Raw genomic sequence first — 11,451 nt, forward strand, 5'->3', positions numbered from 1 at the left:
ATAAAACCTCCTTTTTTCTTATCTTGTAAACAAGTAATAAGGTTGCTAACCAGGCAATCCAAAAGTTAAAAATCACTCTTACTTTTCTTCTCCATAAAACATCATTCCCCAGTTTCCTTGGCTCGTATTTGGTACATCTACCGCACAAAGGAAGTTGCAGGGCATGCTGGGTTTTCTTTTTTTCTTATTTACTTTTGTCAGTCATAACTAGTGCAGCCTGATTGGCTGAAGCCTCTTTCCCTCTTGTTTTCCCCTCCCACACAACTGTTCCTCTCTGATTGGCCAATACATGCTGAGACAATGCACTGTCTACTGCAGAGCTGGGTGGGAGTGTCTGAAGACTGGGAGGAGGGCGAGCAAGGATGCACAGACTAAGGGAGGAAATTATGTCAGGATTGGCTTCAAGATACACAGCCAAAATGAATTTTTTTTTTTCTGAGAGTATGGCTGACAGCATGTTTATCTTACTTTTAATCAGTACACGTCGCCTGGCTATTCTGCTGATCTTTTTGGCTGCAGTAGTGTCTGAATCAGACCTGAAACAAGCATGCAGCTAATCTTTTGTTAGAGGATTAGCAGGACAGCCAGGCAGCTGGTATTGTTTAAAAGGAAATAAATATGGCAGCCTCCATATTCCTCTCACTTCAGGTTCCTTTTTAAGGAAAATACTTGCTGTACCAAATTTATAGCTCCTAAATTTCCTCTTTGCTGCTATCCAGCAGCCTCCCCATCTGAGTCAGTCATGACAAGTTGTCAATCAACAGTGAGGCATGGCTTAAGCTGAGATACCTATGCCTTTACCCCTGTGTGCCCATGTGATTAAAGGAGACGTGGTTCAGTCTGACAGGGTGTTGGGTGGGCTGCTGTCGCTGAGGATCTATAAACTGATGCAACTTTTTACAAAACTTTTTGTATACATAATTATGAACATGAACTGACTGTGCATTATTGTGTGCTTTTAAATGCATGCCTGTGTTTTTGCATGTGGCAAAATGCTGCAGTTTTTCACAATCGTGACCTCTGCCTTAAAGGATACCCGAAGTGACATGAGATAGACATGTGTATGTACAGTGCCTTGCACAAAATAACTATGCTGTTCCTTTTTTCTTTTTTTTTTTTTTTTTCTTTCTCTGCCTGAAAAAGTTAAATATAAGGTATGTAAGTGGCTGTCTCAGTCCTGACTCAGACAGGAAGTGACTACAGTGTGACCCTCACTGATAAGAAAAACTATAAAACACTTTCCTAGCAGAAAATTGCTTCTGAGAGCAAGAAAGAGGTAAAAAGTGGAATTTCTCATCAGTGAGGGTCACACTGTAGTAGTCACTACTTGTCTGAGTCAGCCACTTACATACCTGATATTTAACTCTTTCAGGTTGAGAAAGGGAAAAAAAAGGAACACCGCATAGTTATTTGTGTGCTAGGCACTGTACATACACATGTCTATCTCATGTCACTTCAGGTATATTTTAAAGTGTGTGTGTGTGTGTGTGTGTGTGTGTTATAAAATCTGCAGATGTAAACTTTCTGTACTGCAGTAGATCATAGGATAGGTCCCCAGATCATCACTATGAACTGCTTGCAGCTACCTTAAGGTCCCTCATCTCTGGACTCCCTTCCCTGGCAGACTAAGCCCCGCCTCCACATCCTGCCCCTTGCAAGTTACTGGTAAGGGGAGAGCTGACTGCATTGCCAGCTATAGCCACTCCTCTCTTATGACAGAAAACCTACCCAATTATTAACTAGGGAGGTGGTGTAGCAATAGGGGATGCAGAGGCAACGACTGCACCAGAGGGGCCCAGCAGGGATCCTTCACCAACCAACTGTTTTTATTAGCTCTTTATTGGTGCTAAGCTGGTAATGATCATCTGTGTTGATTAGTTGTAACTACAGCTGAGGGTGGTTAACTTGCCAAATTCGTCCACCTTAAATGATGCGCTCCATTCGCTTCCAACGTCCCTCCCATGCTTCGTTCTTCTGGGTTGAAGGAAGCATGGAAGTGACGTGGGATGCAAATGGAGCGCATCGTCAAGACTATTAAGAAGCAAATAATTCTGGTTTGCTTGCAAATTTAATGTAAAACCTGAAGCTCTATTCTGGACCAATCAGAATTGACAAGAGTACGTCTGATTGGCTCTGGTTCCAAGCTGCAGGATTTGCACTAAACCTGCATCAGAGTCAGAATTCTTTGCATCTCCCTGACCATCTTGGAGCTGCTCAAAGCTAATGTATAATGTAGGTTGGCATCAGCGGTGACCTCAGATGTCACCGATCACAGCTGGGGATGTGACCATGGTAACGTGGATTTCAAGAATAAGAAATGATTCTGCTTTGCTTAGTGTTTTTAACTCTGGGCAAGACTAATCTGTTGGCCATTCTAGACATGTCTCTAAATGTCTGGGCGACAGTGGCATCTTGTTGCAGATCCTGCAATTAAATGCTACAAATCAAGGCCATGTCATCTTAAGGCTGCTTTCACAGTGGGACGTTACAGGCGCACGTTAGCGCAGCCTGTAACGCAGCCCAACTCACAGTAATGAAAAATCAATGGGCTGTTCAGTGCCCACGTTGCGTTACATTGTAACGCAGCACGTCTGTTGAGAGTGCTGCATACTGTGCGGTTTACGCGTTTTAGCCGTGTTAGACTGTTTGCATATGCTCAGCGCAGGAGAGGAGGAGGGCAGAGTCTGCTATTGTTCCTAGCCACATGGCTAATTAATATTCACTGCACTGTGTGACATGCAGTGTTTACTTCCTGTAGCGGCAGATTTGTGCGGCGATTGGCTGGCGGGACCACGTGATGCGGAGTGTTCCGATCACGTGGTCTCCACAGTCTTTGGACGCATGTGCCGTTTTCGTTCTACCAGTATTGAACGAAAACGGCACACCAAGAGACGCATAACGCGTCTCTATGTAGCGTCCGAGTTTAGCACCACCATGCGTTGCGGGAACGTTATGCGACCTTAACGTCCCCTCTAACGCAACGTCTTTGTGTGAAAGAGTCCTAAAGGACACCAGAATGGAGATAGACGTTTTGCAGAGAAGTGCGATTTGTGATTCAATCATTGTTCTCTAAAGGTGGCAACTGATGGTCCAATTTCTAGTGAAAAATTGTTTGAGCAATCAGAAATTCTGATCAGATTGGTTGTAAATAATCTCCATTGATGGGCACAATCAACTACAAACTATTATAAAAATAGTCGTCCGATTGGATTTTCGTCAAACCATTAGTTGGATTTTCTTGTTGGTTGTATAGATAGGAAGCAAAAATGGTTCGTTAATCGTGCAGTGAGGGATTTCACTTCTGATCAAAATTTCTGATTGTTCGAACGAGGTGGCCACTAACCATCCTATTTCTAAAGAAAAATTGTTCGAGCAATGAAATTCTGATTGGAAGAAAAATCGTTCACTACACCACCAACGAACGAAAGAGGTGCCCAGTGGTAAAAAAAAAAACAAGTTAAAAACAGAACTGAAAAATGTGAGGTGGCTTACCTAAATAAAGACCAATTCAGCCGCATGTAGAGTGGAGATGCTACAAACTTATAGTTTAACAGTGTGTGTGCGTGTACTGTCTACAAGAGTGTGACCGTTTCCAGTTGACCGTCCCGGTACCTGCCTCCTATGCAATCCACCCTTGTGAGTATCATCCCACCACCACCGATTCCTTTTTGTACTTTCGTGATGAGTTGCACCATTTGGACTCCTGTTGTCTCTGTGATTTTTTTTTTTTTTTTTTTTCCCCTTTCCTTTTTAGGGTGCAGTCCTCTACACCCAACCAACATATTTCCACTCTAATGCTGCACTATGAAATATTACCGGTAAGTGAAATGATGCGAACATCTCTATTGTGCACCTGGCACATCTGTGCAAAAATGTACATTGTATTTAGGTCTGTGCCATTCTTCCCTCTAAACTTTTTTTTTTTTTCTTTACTCATTATTGTAATTTTTAATCTTAGCAAGTCCTTCAGAGTTCACCCCCTCCCCTGACCGCCTCTTCTTTTTATAGCTCAGTTTCCAGACTCCGTTCTAAATATATCAGCTGCTTAGCAGACAAAGCATTTAACACCTTTTTTTCCTGTTAAACAGCTACTGTTAAAAAAAGCTATGTTTAGAACATAGTCACATGATGCCTCGGTGAGGTAGATAGCACTCTCTCATCTTGCAGTGATGAGTCCCAGGTATAAATGGTGCCAAAACACTATTACATTTTCAGCCATTTGGCTGAAGCTCAGAACAATGTTCTCATGTAGCTGGGTAATCTGTCCACAGCCTCCATGTTTACAGACTAATTTTCAAACAGCTATTGACCCAACTGCATCGTCTACATGGCTTTCTGGCGCCCAGGAATTTTTGGGGCAGGGTGAGCCGAATGACAACTAGTGCTGCTGCTGCACAAATTTGGGGGGTTTAAAATACTATTCTCCCTCCGAGTTGTTGCAACTCGGAGGGAGAATAATTCAGCATTATTACTATAGACACAGCGAGCTCTGGTGCTATGCGGGTGCCAAAAGGCCCTGCTTGGATTGGATCATTAGTAGGAATGGATACCTAAAGCATTCGGGAGGATGTAATCTGTATCATTTTATGACAATACACATTAATTACTATTGTCACGAATATAAAAACTGCAAGCAGGGACATAGCTAGAAATGACAGGGCCCCATAGCAAAAAAAATGTTATGCCCCCCCCCCCCCCCCCCCCCACACACACACACACACTCACGACCTTCCAACCCCACGGACCTCGGACCTCCCACCCAAACATTCCTCCAGGACCCTCCACCCCAACATTCTCACACCCAGTATAAGTAACCAGGTCTATAGGTGTCTTCAGAATAGGTGGCCAGGGGTATAGATGTCCCCAGAACAGGTAGCCAGGGGGAGAGATGTCCCCAGAACAGGTAGCCAGGGGTATATGTGCCCAGTATATGTAGGCAGGGGTACAGGGCTGGTTCTAGACTGGCACATATAAGGGGGGGGGGCAGTCAAAAATGGGTAGGGGGCAATATGTTTGAGGAAATTTTAAAAATGGGCGTGGCCATGGTGTCATGTGGGTGTAGTTATACTAGCTAATGTACTTACATAAAAAAAAAATGAAGTAAATGCACATAATGACAGACAGCGTTTCCCCACTAAATGCACATAAGAGACAGCTTTTCACCAGTAAATGCACATAATAAGAGACAGCTTTTCTCCAGTAAATGCACATTAGAGCCAGCTTTTCACCAGTAAATGCACATAAGAGACAGCTTTTCTCCAGTAAATGCACATTAGAGCCAGCTTTTCTCCAGTAAATGCACATTAGAGCCAGCTTTTCACCAGTAAATGCACATAAGAGACAGCTTTTCACCAGTAAATGCACATAAGAGACAGCTTTTCACCAGTAAATGCACATAATGACAAACAGCCAGTGTCCCCAGTATATGTAGTCAGGGGTATATGTGCCCAGTACATGTAGTCATGGTTATATGTGCCCAGTATATGTAGCCAGAGGTATATATGTGCCCAGTATATGTAGCCAGAGGTATATATGTGCCCAGTATATGTAGCCAGGGGTATATGTGCCCAGTATATGTAGCCAGGGGTATATGTGCCCAGTATATGTAGGCAGGGGTATATGTGCCCAGTTTATGTAACCAGAGGTATATATGTCCCCAGTATATGTAGCCAGGGGTATATGTCCCCAGTATATGTAGCCAGAGGTATATATGTCCCCAGTATATGTAGGCAGGGGTATATGTGCCCAGTATATGTAGTCAGGGGTATATATGCCCAGTACATGTAGCCAGAGATATGTGCCCAGTATATGTAGTCAGGGGGTATATATGTCCCCAGTATATGTAGTCAGGGGGTATATATGTCCCCAGTATATGTAGTCAGGGGGTATATATGTCCCCAGTATATGTAGTCAGGGGGTATATATGTCCCCAGTATATGTAGTCAGGGGGTATATATGTCCCCAGTATATGTAGTCAGGGGGTATATATGTCCCCAGTATATGTAGTCAGGGGGTATATATGTCCCCAGTATATGTAGTCAGGGGGTATATATGTCCCCAGTATATGTAGCCAGGGGTATATGTGCCCAGTATATGTAGCCAGGGGTATATGTGCCCAGTATATGTAGTCAGGGGGTATATATGTCCCCAGTATATGTAGGTGGCACGTGGCAGCAGCCAGCAAGTCCCCCATTTCGACCCACCTCCGGCTCCGTCCACTGCAGGCAGCTCTGCACAGACAGACCGCACTGAGCACAACATACTTACGCGCGTGGGGTCGGGTGGGTGACCGTGCTCCGCTGTCCGCTCTCCTCCTCGCAGCTCTGAGAGGAGTCCTCCTTCTCCCTCCCTGGCTGGCCGGAACTATACAGGAAGTGTTGGCCGCCAGGGAGGATCAATGTGCCGCCACATAGTCCCCCTCCTCACCAGCCACCTTATCAGAGGAGTGGGGCCGGAGGAGGCGGCGCTGTTCTAAAATTGGCGGCGGGGGGACCTGGTAGGGGGGGCCCGGCCGGCATCATAATTAAAAAAAAAAAAAAAAAGTCCCCTGACTCGCAGGGGACCCCTGTGGCGTAGGGGCCCAATAGCAACGCTATGGTGGCTATACCGAATGCTACGCCACTGACTGCAAGTGAATGCCTCTGAAGAAGCGGCCTATCCAAATCCTGTGAAACTTGCTTTGGGGCCCGTTTCCACTACACGCAGACTGGATGCAGAAAAACTGACCCCAATGAATGCCTATGGGAAAATCTTTATCAGAAAGATCGCGTTTAGTGGAAACAGGCCCATAGACATTCATTGGAGTCAGTTTTTCTGCATCCAATCTGCGTTTAGTGGAAACAGGCCCTTAGGCTGTTGACTGCACACTTGACATACAGATTTTATATACTGTTGTTATGCTATCTGGCCACTCATGAAGTTTGGAATAAAAGTTATGATATATATATATATATATATATATATATATATATACCACTAATTTATATACAGGCCTTAAAGGGAACCTAAACTGAGAAGGATGTGGATTTTTCCTTTTAAAATAATACCAGTTGCCTGACTCTCCTGCTGATCCTGTGTCTCTAATACTTTTAGCCACAGCCCCTCAACAAGCATGCAGATCAGGTGCTCTGACTGAAGTCAGACGGGATTAGCTGCATGCTTGTTTCAGGTGTGTGATTCACCCACTACTGCAGCCAGGGAAATCAGCAGGACAGACCAGCAACTGGTAATGTTTAAAAGGAAACATCCATCCCTAGTGCACACCAGAGCGGTTCTGCTGCAGTTTGCGATCCGCATGCGGGTGTGGATCCGCTAGGGTAATGTATTTCAATGGGCTGGTGCACACCAGAGCAGTAGGCGTTTTGCAGAAACGCATACTTCCGGGCTGCTGCAGATTTTGGATTGAGGAGGCGTTTCTGCCTCAATGTTAAGTATAGGAAAAATGCAAACCGCTCTGAAAAACGGCACTTTAGAGCGGTTTGCCAGGCGGTTTTTGTTACAGTAGCTGTTCAGCAACAGCTTTACTGTAACAATACATGAAATCTACTACACCAAAAACGCTTCCCAAAACCGCAAAACGCTAGCTGAAACGCTACAGAAAAAGAAAAAGCGTTTCAAAATCTGCTAGCATTTTGCGGATCTGCTAGCGGTTTTTGGTGTGCACCAGGCCCCTCTGTTTAGGTTCCCTTTAAGGGGATCCAAGCAGCTTTATTGTTTGCAGTTTGTCCTGGTTTCTAATAGCTGTAGGAGCTGCCATTTTCCCTTTCCCCTTCCACCTGCCTTTATGCCCTGTTCAAGTGTGACTCTCTAAACTGTTTGAGGGCTTGTTTCCACTGTTGCGACGCGATTTCGGCCGCATTCCGACGCTTGTAAAAACGCATGCGGATGCGTTTCCACATGCGTTTTTACCCGCGATTTCGCATGGCAGGGTGCCATGCGAAATTAACCATGACACTGCCAGGGCTAAATAAAATTGAAAAAGGTGCGAAATCGCACGCGAAATTGCGGGTAAAAACGCATGTAACAAACGCATGCGTTTTTACTATTAAATACATTAGCGGCGATTCGCACGGATTCCCGACGCAGGCGAAATCGTTGGCTCTTTTGTGCGTTTTTTTCACGCTGAAAAAAACGCACCTCAACAACGCTACAGTGGAAACAGGCCCATCCACTTGCATCACATGTGCGGATCTGCATGCGTTGGACGCATGCAGATTCGCGATAGTGGGAACGAGCCCTGAAGCAAAGAGTACGCTAGCCACAACGCAACGTCTGCAGTGTGAACATGCCATTGATTTTTTTTTACTGCTGTGAGTTATTCTGCGTTACGTGTTGTTTTAACGTGCAACTTTAACGTCGCACTGTGAAAGAGGCCTAAAACACGTAGAAAATCTATGAAATGAGACAAAGAATCGGCACATGATCTGCCTTTTCTTTCCTGCACTTTTTTGAGCTGGGAAGATGTGCTTATTATAAAATCTATTTCTATACGGCACATCCTTCCCCTGCACTGTTCCCTTCAGCACTTTTGTCATTAATTATTAGATTCTTCAATCAGTCTTTCAATCAAGAGGGAGAAAATAATTAAGTAGAGCTTGGTTAATCAAGTCACTATCAAATAGATGGCTATTTAAACCTAAACAGTATGGAATATGGCCGAGGCAATTACCTTCAGTGCGGGAGAAAGTGTTGAATCTATTAAAAAAATGGGTTATTCCATTGTGATCAATGGCTGGCCCACCGCCAGGGCTCTGACAAAAAGATGGATGGTCTTATCTGTCCTTTCTGCCTCTATAGCTTTGTATTAATGTTCTGCTTCCACCCCCTCCCTCGCTTTTAAAGCGGACCTCAGAACTTCCTTGCAGCTCTCAAAGATAAGCAACAGCATGATAACTTTCAAAGAAAAACATTTCTTTGTTACAGCTGTTTTCCTTCTGGCTTGTGTGAGAGTTCAGGTCCACTTTAATGCCCCATTCACATTTACAAACGCAATTTTGCCGGCGTTTTGCAGGAGTGATTTTTCCATGTTTCCACGCGGAAAAATCACTGAACACTGCGGCGATTTTGCCACAACCGCGTTTAGCGCTTCTATAGCACTGAAACGCGATCGCTGGGAAAGCACCTGAAAATGGGCAGGCAACGCGTTTGCGTTTCACGATTTTGGGCGGTTTGCGGCGATTACCACAAATCGCCCAAGTAAGAATGGGCCCATACAGTTTCATTACACTAGCGCTTTTAAAAAGCGTTAGCGTTTGAGCGTTTTGCCGAAATTGCGGCAAAACGCTTTACTGTGAATGGGGCCTAAAGGCCAACTCCATAATCTCATTGGGCCAGCTACTGAATAAAATATTTGTATTTTAGATCTTTTTAGGATCTCTGGCCTTCAAATGTTGTTGGCTATAAAAGTTTATTTTTCCCCATTCAATAAAGTGTCTTTCTAGTTAGTGCCCAGTGCAAAGAGACCATGACCCACTTTAATTTCCTGATGAAACGGGTGTTACCCAAGAAACGCATGGCAGCACAGTGGAGTACTATACAATAAAGTTTTCTTGGTTTAAGTGGACCTGAAGTCTTGCGGACACAGGGAAAACAGAGAGGAATGCACCCTCTGTGTTTTTTGGCAGACACAGCAAATATGTAAACACAGAATGTTAAAGGATACCCGAGGTGCCATGTGACATGATGAGATAGACATGTGTATGTACCATCGGTGTGTTTGCTCCCAGGCCATGCAATTGGTACCACAGGTAAATAAATTCGCAAAGGTAGGGTATCCATCCTTTGGGGGGGCAGCATGGGTGGTCCCCCCTGGGCACTGGCCATGTCCAGGGTGGTGTGCTGGCCATGTTTTCTCGCTTCCCCCCCCCCCCCCCCTCCCTGAGGGGCAGGTGCGATACTCCCGGGCAGTGGATGCCTTGTGGGGTGTCTGCACTGCCCTTCATTTTTTGGGGGTACAAGGAGGCCTACACGTGGCACCCCTGTTGAGATGCAAGATTTTGCATGGGCCAACTCCTGCAGGAAGAGTAGGTGGACAGGTTAGATCCTGCATATTCTTGTGGGGGCGAATGCAATTTGCAAACGCTTTGCCATTTTATTAGTCAGATGACTTGAGGCAGCCAGTATTTAAGTCAGGAGTTGATTGGTCAGAGCACACATCCCTTTTTCTCTTGTGCAGCATACATGTGTATGTACAGTGCCAAGCACACTAATGCTGTGTTCCTTTTTTTTTTCTTTCTCTGCCTGAAAGAGTTAAACATCAGGTATGCAAAGGCTGAGGGCTCTTTTCCACTACGGCGTTTGCGATGGCTGAATCGCAAAACCGCAAACCGCTAGTGATTTTTCAAATTGCTACAGTTTGCTTTTAACATAGGAATCACGGTAGGTCATTTCCACTACCGCGATTTGTTTTTGACCTGATCACGATCGTGCGGTGGAGCGATTATTGCCGCGATTTTGCTATGCAGTGCATAGCATAGCAAAATCGCGATTGCAAACGTCGGGAAATTGCTGGTAATTTTTTACTTTTTGCTATTTAGCAATCGCTAGCGTTCAGCGTGAACGCTAGCGAATGCTAGTGGAAAAGGGACACACCAGAAAAGCTCCCCAAACGCTAGAGGTTTCAAAAGCTCTTCCCAATGTAATGCTATGGTTTTTTTTTTTTTACAAAACCTCATCGCTCCAGTGTGCACAGACACATAGGATAACGTTAGCAGGAGGTTTCAATAACTCAAAACGCTCAGAAAAACTCCTCTGGTGTGCACCAGGCCTAAGTGGCAGTTCCTGTCTGAGTCAGGACTGGGTCAGAGTACAACGTGACCCTCACTGATATGAAATTACAACTATAAAACACTTTCCTTGCAGAAAATTGCTTCTGAGGGCAGGAAAGAGATAAAAAAAAAAAGGGTCAATGGTTCATAGATTTTAGCTCTGGCATACTTCAATGAATGTGTCATTGAGCAAAAACAATAAAACGGTAAAAAGTAGTTTTAAATATAAAATAAAACTGTGGAATATCTTAAAAAGTCATTTTTAGGAGAAGGGGATAGATTCAATTGTTTATTTCATTAGTTTATTTTCACCTCTGGTATCCTTTAACCGTTTGCATCCATTAAAGCAGAAAGTAGACACACCGCAGAATTATTGCATGAGCTCTGTAAGCTGTAATGCCAAAATGTTTTCTAGAGGTTATTGTGCTGTTGTGTATCTTTTTTAGCAGAGAGGAAGTTCTGAGTTCAGGTCCGCTTTATCCTGAATCAGACAATTCATGTCATCGATTGAGAGGTAAGTCCACCACTACCTCCCATTTTTAAACTTTTTAGTGTATTTTGTTCTTCTTTGCACCTCTGTTTTTCAAATATCGGCAATCTTTCTAGTTAGCTAATGGGAAGAAAGAGGTGCTTAAAGAGGAACTCCAGTGAAAATAATGTAATACAAAAAAGTGCTTCATTTTTA

The sequence above is a fragment of the Hyperolius riggenbachi genome, chromosome 6 (genome assembly GCF_040937935.1).
Source record: "Hyperolius riggenbachi isolate aHypRig1 chromosome 6, aHypRig1.pri, whole genome shotgun sequence".
NCBI classification, from domain to species: domain Eukaryota; kingdom Metazoa; phylum Chordata; class Amphibia; order Anura; family Hyperoliidae; genus Hyperolius; species Hyperolius riggenbachi.